The sequence below is a fragment of the Parambassis ranga genome, chromosome 9 (assembly GCF_900634625.1).
Source record: "Parambassis ranga chromosome 9, fParRan2.1, whole genome shotgun sequence".
Taxonomy (NCBI): domain Eukaryota; kingdom Metazoa; phylum Chordata; class Actinopteri; family Ambassidae; genus Parambassis; species Parambassis ranga.
In genome coordinates, this window is record NC_041030.1 from 13,681,089 (window position 1) to 13,693,942 (window position 12,854).

General features: G+C 41.7%; 1 protein-coding gene across 2 annotated transcripts in view; it reads right to left on the reverse strand.

Annotated features, from left to right (window-relative positions):
* Positions 1-12,854, reverse strand: part of bmpr1ba (bone morphogenetic protein receptor, type IBa) — a 50,798-nt gene that overhangs the window by 19,289 nt on the left and 18,655 nt on the right. The window lies entirely within an intron of this gene.

The window sequence follows — 12,854 nt, forward strand, 5'->3', positions numbered from 1 at the left end:
ATAAATAAATGGGCTGAGACACTCTAATAGACCATTTCCTCTCCAGAGCTATCCTCTTGCCTGTAGGGCATGTGCTGTTCAGAGAACTGTGTGTGTGCTGAGAGCACTGTTCTTCAGCAAAAAAAAATATAAATAAATAAAATTACAAACCTAAAACAGCAGAATATAAGCACATTTTCTTTTGCTCCAACAGAAATATCTCATCTTTGAAGTTGTGAGGTTAAATAGACGGGGCAAACAGTTTTTGTTGTCATGTTAATCTGTCTTGTTTGTAGCTGCCGCTGTTCTGTGTGCTTCTTTTCTTTCTCACACTTGTTCATGTTGGTCATTAATGACAAACAATAGGCTGCCTGGCTCTCTCGCTCCTCTATGAGAGGAAAAAAAAAATCATAAATAAACAGTCCTGCCCCAGCTTATTCTGTCTATTCACCTCCCAGTCTCTTTGGAACCACTTTCACATTCAAGCTCAACAGGAGTAGCGGCAGCATTTGTCACCATGGCAGCCAAGAAAAAGACAGAGAAGCTTGTTGCAGATGGGAGAAGTTTGCTTTGTAACTTGTGTTTAAAATTGTGAAATGATCTGTTTTTAACCCAAAACATGATGTTTTCCCTTAAAGAAATCATGTAATTTTGGGAATTTTCTGCCTATTCTGGTGACCTTTTATGAGGAACATGGGCTAAAGGTGAATGGGAAAATCAGCTACAGATTGCAAAGCATTATGCAAAGCATTAAGCAAAGTAAAAACAAGCTCATTTAAGGATGAGAATTTTGACTTTCAGGGTTTTTTTTCAAGTGGCCATTGGAGGAATTGTTGGGCTTGTTAATATCACACACATAAATCGTCTTTATCATTTTATTACATTTTTGTTCTGACTCACAAACCCCCGCCAGCCCCTCCAACTTCTGTCTTTCTCTCGTCCTCTCCTTTTCCCACTCCCCTCCTCCAGTGAACCAGAATGTCATTTCAAGCATGTCTAACCACGGGAAGCCTTTTAAAAACTGTGACAGCATTTGCCCCCAATCCCTAATAGCTGTGAAGCTATGTGTGTGTATGTGAGCGAGAGTGTGTGTTAGTGAGCAATGAATGTCTATGGTGATTTCCTTGAGGACAGGATATCATATGCAGATCGAGGAACGACCCCTTTAAAAACAGTTACTTTAAGGTATTGTAGTCTGGAGCCCCATGACACACACACACACACACACACACACTAGCTACTCTACACTAGTGTCACCCTCATGCTGGGTCTATGATGAATGGCTGAGGCCGTCACAAACGAAGGATGAGCAGTAACACCAAAAGAAAGAAAAAAGAAAAGGCTGCTGACATGAAAAACAAAAGGAGACATCAATGAAGAATAATGGCTCTCTGAAGAAATTCGAAAGAAAGATTTTTGAAGAATTGAGATAATAAATGGAGGATAGTGACCTTTGAGGGAGAAGTGATGGAGAGTAGTGCCAAAAGGAAAGATTGATGGAAACTACAAAGGATGCCAGTGGCATAAAAAAAACAAATTCCTCTTTAGGTCAGAAATAAAGTTGCTGAGATATTTGATCTGTTGTTTTCTGGCTGCTTCTGTTTCTTGTGTTTAATGCTCTTTAAGCTCCTGTTACACTCCTTATTTTTTGTCTGTCATAACATAACTTTACATGTCAGCAGCTTTCAGTGTCATCAAGGCTGAATGTCACAGAAGACATAAACACATGATCTCTGAAATTAGATACAAATAAGATGGCAGACACTTTAACTTTTTATTTTAAAAAACATTTTTTTAGATTTTAGATTAGATTTTAGATTTTAAATACATGGATGGACTGGCACCCAGCACTAATCTTTGAACAAACCAACTGAACATAAGATTGGTGTTTAGTGGCTGCTGATAATGTTACCATCGGCTCCACTTTGGTTTGCCTAAATGGGCTCTACAATCCAAAAATACCCTTGTGGCTTCACATATAGATATTTGTTATTCAAATACATGGTCTCTGCTTTGGGATTTCCATCTGTTCCAGAGGATTTAAAGACCATCTTACCTTTTCCTGGCTCACTTTTAGAAGCATTTATCCTTTTATTTGATGTGTGAACTGACTAACAGACAGGGGATTAAGTCCATTTTAGAGAAACACCTCTGTGGCACAGCAGCACATGTGCTAATCCCTCTCCATTCACTTCAGCATGTCTTTAAACTAACAAGCAGTTTAACATAATCTGCTTTAAGCCTGTCCATTCACTCCTATTCACTGGTGCATTTACATAGCAATCCTTTCTGCTTGAATGCTCCGTGGAGAGAGAGGGACAATGTGTATAGGAGTGGAGTCGTAGATGTGGGTGAGTTGTGTGTAATAGTTACAGGAATAGTTCATCTTCCTACACTGCATTTGTACTCCTAACTTCTCTGCCTGAGTGGGACAGAGACGTGTGGACGGTATTTGGCTGTTGTTTTTGTGTTGAAGCTCTCTAGAATGCATTTTGTTTAAATAAACTACAACTGTTTTGAACAGAAGAAAATGAAAATAGCAATAGAGATGGAGCTTGAAGCAGTAGGTGTTACAGATTTATGGATGGAGGCAGATAGGGAGTGTGTGGAAAAACGGGTCTCCAAGGAATGTGTAAAACAAAAACCGAAAGGTGAGGATTAAGGAAGGAGTAAAAGATCTGCAGATAAATGCTCGTGTTAAACCTTTTCACACCAAGTCGTAGACACCAACACTGCCCCACTTCTCCCAAACACACCCATATCCTACAATTCATCCATAAGACACGCAATCAGCGAGAGACGTGAAGAAACAAGGGATAGCACATGGAGTGAAGAAAAGCACGATGATGAAGCGGTGACAGAGGAGGAGTCTGCCGGGCCCACCTCTGACCTCAACACTGATTTGTTCTTGATTGACCTTTAACCTCAGGAGAAAAATCCTTCTGCACCACTGCAACATAATCCTGTTTCACAAATATGAGAAGGCAGGATGAACCAAAAGCAAAAACAGAAAAACCCACCCAGACCCACCAACATCTGGCTTCTGATGTCAATGGGAAAGGCTGCGAAGGGCAACGACTCAACTAAACTAAACCTCGTTTAAGTTTTTTTGAGTGCGTAAACAAGTTTACGTCCCCACAACATTAGTGACATAATTCTCTCTCTCACACACACACACACACACACAGAGGTAGGTGTTGAGCCATTTAAACTTAATAAAAGCCTAATGATAGAGCAGGAATGGCTTTTACAGCTTGTTATTGTCATTGTGAAACCACTCACTGTATCACTTTACAGCCACCATAAAGTCATTGACATGGATAGGCGTGGTCAGGGCGAGGTACAAGAAAGCAGAGAACGAGCATCAGAAATCAGCCTCTGTAATCATGATGTCATTATTATTAATAACAGCATCAGTCTGCTGTCAGAATGAAGGACGGAGTTTTCCCTCAAGCCGTCTGGCAAATCCAGTGTTTTCTATAGGATTTCAGTGGGATGAATATCTGGTTACTTTGCTCTGAGGCACACAGAGGGCGAAATAAAACCACAAATTAAAGGTTCAGATTTACTTGTGGTGTCATAAATGAATTATGAGTTGACAAAAGCAGTCAGTTTAAGAGATGTGTGGCTTTTGAAAAGAACCCCCCCCCCCTCCCCCTTGTGAAGAACACCGATGAGGGTTGGAGGAACTTAACTAACCAACAGGGTGGAATGTTAAAAATGTCTTGGTGAGGTAGAAAACAGAAGAGCTCCTTCCTGAGTGGGAGAGAGTGTGAAGTCCCACCTGCTCTGTGGGAGCTTTCCTTGCCTACTTTTCTGATTCATAAATGCAACAGCTTACCAAAAACTCACAGTCACAATCTGCAGCCACCCACTAACATTTTTTTTGTCCCCTACACTGACCGGCCCCTGCCTGTCTATCCATCTGTCACACAAAGGATCTCCCAAGCATGAAGCTGCACTGTACCATCTCTACAGTGCCGCCTCACAGCAGCGACCAGCCGCTGTGTTTCTGCCCGGTAACAGCCAAACCATGATGGCTTCCAATCCTTAGCTGTGTCCTCTGTGGTTTAACTTGTGCTGAAGACTTGAGAGAAAGCTTTGTTTCAGTATTTGAAGGTTCTGCTTGAATCTTTTCGCTTCTGCGTCCCAGTTTTTGCTTTCAGCACTTTTTGTGTTTACTGTTTCCTTTATTCAACATTTATTCCGATGCAAATACAAACCTAAAACATTAACTATAATGAACTTAAAGCCTGTCACTGTCAAACTGCATCGCAATGAAGACATATGCTGTAATATTTCTGAACTGAACGCAATCAAAAAGTTCATCAGGAGTTCAATCGGCTGCAAAGGAAGGAGGCACATGCCTGTCATGAGGCGAAATAATTGCAGTGCTGTTGTTGTTGTGTTGTCACCGTGACAGTTTGCTGCGACAGCCTGAACGATTAGTTATCAAACACATGGAGACTTTATTTAGAGTGTGGCAAATAATAAATAAATCTCTTTAACTTGTTTGCTCCAGATATATCTTTAGCAACACTTTCAGTGATGCTCGCATTTACGAACATGGGACTTTGGTAATTCAAATTAACCATTTAACACTAACTCGGTTTAGCCTGGAGTGGAAGCTAATAAAAGTGCTACATGTGTTTGTGGCCAATGACAACTGTTCATCCAGCCAAGAATAGTGACGCCTAATAAAACCTTTTAGTCTCTTTCACTGCCACATATACTCACACCTCCCAAACACAATGTCTCTTTCACATTATTTCAAATTCCTTTAGGTTTTGTTTAGTAATGTAATAAATTCAGATAACAAGGTAGCAAAAATATGTTTTGAGAAGAGAAGAGAAGAGAAGAGAAGAGAAGAGAAGAGAAGAGAAGAGAAGAGAAGAGAAGAGAAGAGAAGAGAAGAGAAGAGAAGAGAAGAGAAGAGAAGAGAAGAGAAGAGAAGAGAAGAGAAGAGAAGAGAAGAGAAGAGAAGAGAAGAGAAGAGAAGAGAAGAGAAGAGCCCATTACAGCGGCTGTTTAGGGCCAAACAGAACAAGGTAACACCAGGGGCATGGAGCTGACCCACAAACCGCCTGTGACCTCTACACCTGCATGAACGCATGGACACACACTGATACAAAGGCACGTACACCAGTCCAGACATACGAATATGAACTCGCACACAAACCCATTCACACATCACTGCCCATGACACCCGGATCCTCCAGACCTGCCAAAAGGCCACCATTTGACCAACTGATAATACCATCTGTTAGGCAACACACTAGTGCTTTGTAATTGCTCTTTCTCATAGACTTTACCAAACAATTAGATACATACTGCCAGACTGAAAAAAAGTGTTTTACTGAAGACTTCAAAGGCGGGCTGAAGGGGAGAGGTCAGAGGTGAGGGCCAGAGAGAAGGGAGAGAAGAATGATGTGATTTGATGAAAACACATGGAGGAAGGGATGAAAAGACAAAAGCTGAGGAGAGGAGTGCATCTTGTTTCGATGTTAGAATAATACATCTTAATAATAAATGGGAATTTATAGCACAAATTAATTCCCCCAATTTTTATGAAGCAGTGCTGTCACCATAAACAAACACTTTAAAGAAGGGAGGAGGATTCATTGTGACCAGTGTTGAGCAGTACCACATCACACCATAATATAGTATGTTTTTTTAGGTTACTTTTTAAAATAAATGTTTGTGTTTAGTCCCAGATCACATTATTTTGACCTGACAGTCAGATTGTTCATTGTGCTACAGCTTTACATGCAGGGCAGTAGTCAAAAAAGGCAGTTTGGACACAGGAGGACGACATCTGAACAAATATGTTTTCTTATTTTAATACTTAAAGATATGCATAATTAAGGGTACTGCAATTTTGAGTGACTGGTCATCATAGTCTACAGTTGATCTACAGTTGTCTGGATGGAGATTGTATTACTGTGGATGTAGCAAAGGCTAGCTGCTGAATTCTGTAAATACAAAAAAATGCAGTTGGAGTAAAAATGCCACATAAAAACTTTTACTGCTTAGTGATTATAATGTATTTACATTGCATGACTTGGCAAACTCCGTTGGTAACAGAGGAACGTGGTGTCCTACAGTTTAGTAAGCCGAACTGTTGTAGAATGTACAGCTTGTGATTTGGATGTTAACAAAGTCGGACAGGAAGGAGGGACGACGGCGCACACACAGAGGGAGGACAGAGTTGGGCTGGGGTTGAGTCTGATTTGGGGGGGTGGGGGGGTCGGGTGATGGGAGCAAACCCGGTGTCGGAAGGGTGGTGGTGGGGCATGAGGGTCTACTAGGGGTGAGTGGCGCAGTGGGATAAGAGCGTGGGGAGTTCATGCCCCCGCCAGGCCCTTTTCGCACTGCATAAACAAAGAGATTACAGTGAGAAGGGGCTCAGTGCCGCTAACAAGCAGGGGTACCACACACACACACAGTGTCACATATGAATCGCACATGCACGCACACACACACACAGAAGCATACAAAGATATTAATGCACACACAAACACGGACAAGCACATGCAAACAAATGTGCACTCAAACACAACATTAACACAATAAACTGACACACCACTAACAAGAAGCATCACAACATAGTGGCGCCACCTGTCTCCTCTTCACCAATTAATGAGCTCCCGGCTCCCGGGATGCTACAACAGGGTGGCAATTAGCAGGGAAAAAAAGGGGGGAGTCATAAAATGAGGGAGAAAAACAGACGATGGGAGGGGGGTAAATCGGCCAGGAGACAGGAAAGGAAGAGGAAGGAGGGAAAGTAAAAAGAAAGGATACAGAGGAAAATAACCATTTTAACTCTGAGAAGAGAAACAAAGGCGGTCAGAGACAGTGGTGCGCGGGAAATCACCACAACTTGTGTTCTTTAACTTATTTAGTTTCAAAATTCTGAGAAAGGAGAATAAATACAAAGCATATGACCACATACAGCTCAATATAGCATGAACGGTACGTCAATTAGCTTAAAAAATTATAGCTAGAACACAAGGTCAGGAGGTTAAACCTGGTTTATAAAGTTATAAGTTCTGGCTGGATCATTTTCAAGCCAAATTTTTATGTTCATGAAATATCAAGTCACAAGGTAGCACTGTCACACTTGGTGTGTGTTCATCTTGTGGCACTTGAGAGTTACATACAACTCATTTGTAATTTACAAAACATGGACAAAATATGATAAAAAGTGACTTGAAAGGTAGACAAACATTAAAACGTGTTGGCTTCCCTCTGCCTGTTTGTTCCTGTTTCCTGTTTGTATTTCCATCTGTCACGATGGTGTTTGACTCTCTCCTTCTGTCATTCAGTCAATCTTTGTTTCCTGTTCCTCTCGCTTAAATATATGCACGCACACACACACACATTCTTTTGTTCGCCACCTTATAACAGGCAGTCATTCATACCGCCTCTCGACCCCCGCGACCCTTGAACCCTGAGACCTAAATACGGAACAAGAACTAAGAGACTGGTCACGCATTTGCTGACAGTCGTGGCTCACGCAGACATGCACACACACAAAAGCTACAAAGGTTTACCTTTTCTAACTTTAGCAGGAGTCGAACTACACTTGTAGAAGTATTACAGTGATTAAAAAGCTCCTTTAGTCAGATCCTACAGCAATTTATGTCACCTCAGTAGCTAAAGGTCAATCATGCCCAGAAAATCGGTTAGTCAAGGTGGTGACGGGTGGCCTGCACATGCAAATATTTCCCATTTTCCTAATGAACCAATACCTTGTTGGTGTGTATTAATACATATTAGTGATATAGTCCAAAAAATAGTGTTTTATATATTAGGTATACTTAACATACAGCATTCTGCAAAAAAATAACACATTTCTCCCAAGAAAGTATATGTTTAAGGCAGGAGGTTTTGCACTTTGGCCATCGATATACCTTAATGCAACCAAGAGTGGCATGTCTTTAAGAAACTGGGCAGTGAGTGTGTGCGTACGCTTGTGTATATTAGAGAGGATGAGCGTACATGAGTGTGCACGAGAGTGTGTGTGTACGGAGACCGAGTGTGAGGTCGAGTGCCCGTTGGTTAGTGGCAAAATTAAATGTGTGGTACGGAAAAATCCTGATGCTTTTGATCCTTTTCTGTTAAGTATAATAAAGTTTGTGGCTTAAGTACCTGAATATAAAAAACATGGTAATGTGAGGGGTTAAAATTTGTGGGAAATACAATGTTACATAAATGGTTGCAGAAAGGAAAAGGCCAGAACACGCACGCACACACTCATTTGCATGTTCCCACTCTATCCAGCCTTAACCATGTTCACAGGCATACACACACACACACACACACACACACTGGGCAGGTGTGGGGTCAGTGTAAGGGTCAGTAGCCTCGGTCCAGCTCCCAAATATAGAGCATCTACTATCCGGGGATCCTTAAGTTCACTGCAGGTTCTCATATGACCACCATGGATCCTTTATGTTCAGAGAAAAGCAGACATACCTAACACACAAAACATGCATTCATTCATGCATACATTCACACCGATGCAGCACAACTATCCACACGCACGCACTGCAAACAAAACTGTGTAAATTAATGTATGAAGACAAAATACTACAACACTTTGACACACAGCACATTACACCCTCTGTTAACCCAGCACGTCATTAAGATCTCTATCATAGTGCTATGTGAAAACATGAGCGCTCCTATCCTCTTCTCGCCCCTTTCCCCCCAAATCCTTCCACTTTTCTTCATGTCTCTGGTCTTCTTTTTCTCTCCTGCCTCCCACCATCTCTCTCCATCTCTCTCTCCTTCTCTCCTGGAAGACACCATTCACAGTGTCCATTCAGGGTAACAGAGGACCTCTTCTGTGGTTGAAACATAAAACTGACACTCTGACCCCTCAGGATGACCTCTGCACTCCAAACTAACGGCTCTGACACATAGAAACATGCCTTTACACGTGTGTGTGTGTGTGTGTGTGTGCATGTGTGTTGGGGGTTGCATTGCGTGTTTGTGTGTACAGAGATATTTTCTGCGAGACAAATGGGATTTACAAAAATAAAACAGCCCGTGAGTGCAGGTAACATAAATATCACTGATATCATTGAAGTTAATCAAAGAATTATGTTTCAATGGGGGTGATGTATAAGGCCATGGCTCAGGGTGAAAGGATTCATTTTGAGAAAACTTTGTACATATATCTGCATGAAGTCCTCTCATACTTTTCTGAAGGCCAGCATTCATAAAACCCATGGTGAAGCTCTGTAAAAATACATCTGATCACCAGAGAGCAGGTGACAGCAGCCATAACTGTACAAAGGCTAACTTGATATTGTTGGAATAATTACCCTCAACATAGCCATTTAATAAGAGCTATGTAACTCCTTTTCTTCATTATCAATCATGTCTTGGACATTAAATGAAAATAAGGAATCCTGCGTAGACACAAATGACAGCGGCAGGAACATCAATCACCCATCTGTTCAACGAATGACGGACAGCTCTTTATGCTATGTGCATATAAATAACACTGAGCTGTTCTCTGGATTAGCTTAATTAAAAGAGGGTAATAAGACACCAGCAATCACTTATAGGACTTTCAGTCTCTTTAACATGACACTACTACGTAGTCTTTGACCCCTGAAATAATGCTTACAAAACCATTGTGATGGCATATTAACTTATACCAGTGTGAATAGTCACTCCTCCACAACCTGCAGGTCTACAGTGCCTGCACCATGTAAAGCTACACACAACCTGTATTACTGCATATGTCATGCTTATGCTACTTGAAGGTGGAGTTAGCTGGCATCTAACTATATGTAGGATTGAGCTCTGCAGCTTGTTATCCTCTGAGTGGACGTTACAGCAGAGATAGCAAAGAACCCAAAGAAGCTCTTGTCCAAGGAAACGAAGACTAAACAGGGAGAAAGAGTCTGAGCAAGGGCCCAGACAACTGTGTGTGTGTGAGTGAGCATCTGTATATGATGGAGCATTAAATATCATTTGTGAATGACTTGGGCCTGTCAGTCACTGACGGGGGTGCTCATGAGGACACCAACACAGATTTTGTCACCCAAGCTTAAACAGTTTAAATTGTGGGACAGTGCATCCAAACATAGCTCCATCCAGAGTTAATGTTATTCTCACTAAAGTCCACTTTGTTGCTTTTAACATACAATGTCAGCTCATGCTGCTGTGCCATAGTGTATTGTGGCTGAGTAATTACAGAAAACACTGACTGTCTATGTCTGTTTATAGAAATTAAATTTCCCCTTGACTGGAAGCATTAATGTGCAAAAAAAGATGGCAACATGCCATTTAATGTAATTGTGTGTGTGTATGTGTAGAAGATATGAACATGTGCATTAGTCTTAGCATCAGGCATTACTGTTTAGAGTTTTGAGGACATTCCTCCACATTGTTATATTAAATCAAATCTTGTTATTGACTCCACATGATGTCAATTCATATGGGGCGTACAGCATTACATTAACAGATATCCACACATCATACACATCCTCCTCCCTCTCTGTATCACTGACTCAAACAGCACTCTGTTGGGTCTGTTGGCTGTGTAAACCACAGTTCCACAATTTGATGACTGATACTGACTCATTAAGATCGGATAAGCTTATGACTATATACTAACCCTATACCTTAAATTTAAGCATAATGTCAAAATTATCCACATTTTTTGCTATCATTTTAATAAAAAATAATGTAATCTTTTTCAGCAGTGGTTTTATTAGTATGTCATACATACTCTTACATGCAGCCCTAGATAATCAATGTCAAGGGATAGGAGGCAGGAGACCATCAGTTAAATTCTGTTAAGGTTTCAACAACAGCAGGGCATTCACTCTAACTTAATCTTTTGATTACTCCCTGAAGAGTACAGAATGTGTGTGTGTGTGTGTTTAGGCACACTGCAAATAAATGACACTGTACGAATTACATTCGTACTTATATAGCATATATTTGGGTGTGTAGGTCTTCAAGAATGTAGGCACACGTTATCTATACTAAACCTCTGATCTATATGACTGCTGCAAACAGGGTTGGCATTCCTGTGCATTTCGGATTAATGTGGACGTATGACAGTGTAGGTGTTTTTCAGTTCTCTCCACCGTGTTTGTCTTACTCATTCTTTTTCCCCTCATACATAAACTAGCTCTCTATCTGTGTCTGTGTCTGTGTGTGTGTGTGTGTGTGTGTGTGTGGGTAGATGTGGTAACATTATTGGTTATTCTAGAAGATCGGCCTGTGACATTTAATAACAAGCTCCCGTCCTCTCATCTGAAATACCGGGTGATCCAGCTCAGTATCAGGTGCAGGGAACAGACAAGGCCCTGAACTAGTAAAGCACAACTTCACATACACAAACACACACAAGCATGCATGGACACAGTTGGCTTTAACCCGGCCTTCAACAATGCCACATTTGTTTAACAGCTGATCTCCATATGATAAGAGATAAAAGTATATTAGTTAGGACACCCACACACACTCACACACACACACACACGATCATGACTACAGATGGTTATCATATTTACATAATCATTAGTTGTGGGTGAGACACTGTCACGATCTGTGTGGTGTTCCCAGTGGTATTAGCAGCAATTACTGTTAGAGAGATAGGCCTGTGTACACACAAAACCTATCTCACACACAAAAAAAAACCCCACAACACTCACAGCAACTATAAAGACAAGTTTGTGACACAGACACACACATACACACACACAAAATCCGACCCCACTGCCCCTCCCCATGGCTTAGAGAAATTACTGCCACCTGAAGCGGAACCCCGTCCATCATGGGGAGGCCCCACAAAGCCCCACAGGTGTCCTTTAACATGTCCAAGGGTCCCCTCCTCCCCCTCAGCTCTCCATGCAGCCATTCATCTGGCTGCAGTGGAGGACATCAAAACAAAACACATCCCTGGGGGGAAGCCTCACAGCTAACCATGCACACGGACTACTCTACAGTGAAGGCACAGCTTGGTGCTTCCAACACCACGACAAGACAATCAGTCTACTGAATGCAGATCTCACATAAAGAATTTTACTTCAGTTTCTTTGGCGAGGACACCAACACAGATTTTGTCACCCATTGTTTATAGTGTATGCTGCACAGGTTACCTAGTTCACATGGCCTATTGTTCTGCTTCTCATCTCTCTCTGTTTTTTATTACTAATACAGATGAACTGTAGCCAGAAAGCTAAACACAAATCACTTCATCCTGATCAGACTTGTAGTGTGAAGATGAACACAATGAGTTATAAGAGACAGGTGGAAAACACTCCAAACCACAAAGGCCAACTATGTGTTCCCCAACAAGACTTCAGCTGGCTGTAGAATAAAGAAATGTTGCTAAACAAAACAGTTTTTGTTGAAAATGGGGAGAAGTGGAGCAATCACCAAGTTCAACTGAATGGCATTCAAGTGAAAAGCACAGAACAAACAGCCAGATCCTGCCACTCCACATTAAGAGTCAGTGGGCTGATGACATAATGTACATGGCAACAGATACATGATAAATATTCTGCACAGTGAAGGCATGCAGTGATTTCAGAAAAGAAGCTACAAAAGAAAAGAGAGTGACTCAGACGGAGATGGAAAGTCGCAAAGAGACGCACGCAGGTGATCAGGCGGGCGAGGGATGAAGACAGCCGCTGCCAAAGACAGACAAACAAAGACTGCGAGACGGTCAGAGTTTTAGAATAAACACCGGAGCTCTCAGTGTCGCCCAGGAAGAAATTCTTTTCTTTGATGTCAAGCCATGTGACCTCGCAGCAGTCTGAGGAATTGAAGCACCGTCCAAACAAACGTCAACACCGCTAACACCCTCAAGGTCGGTGTGTGTGTGTGTGTGTGTTTCAGCC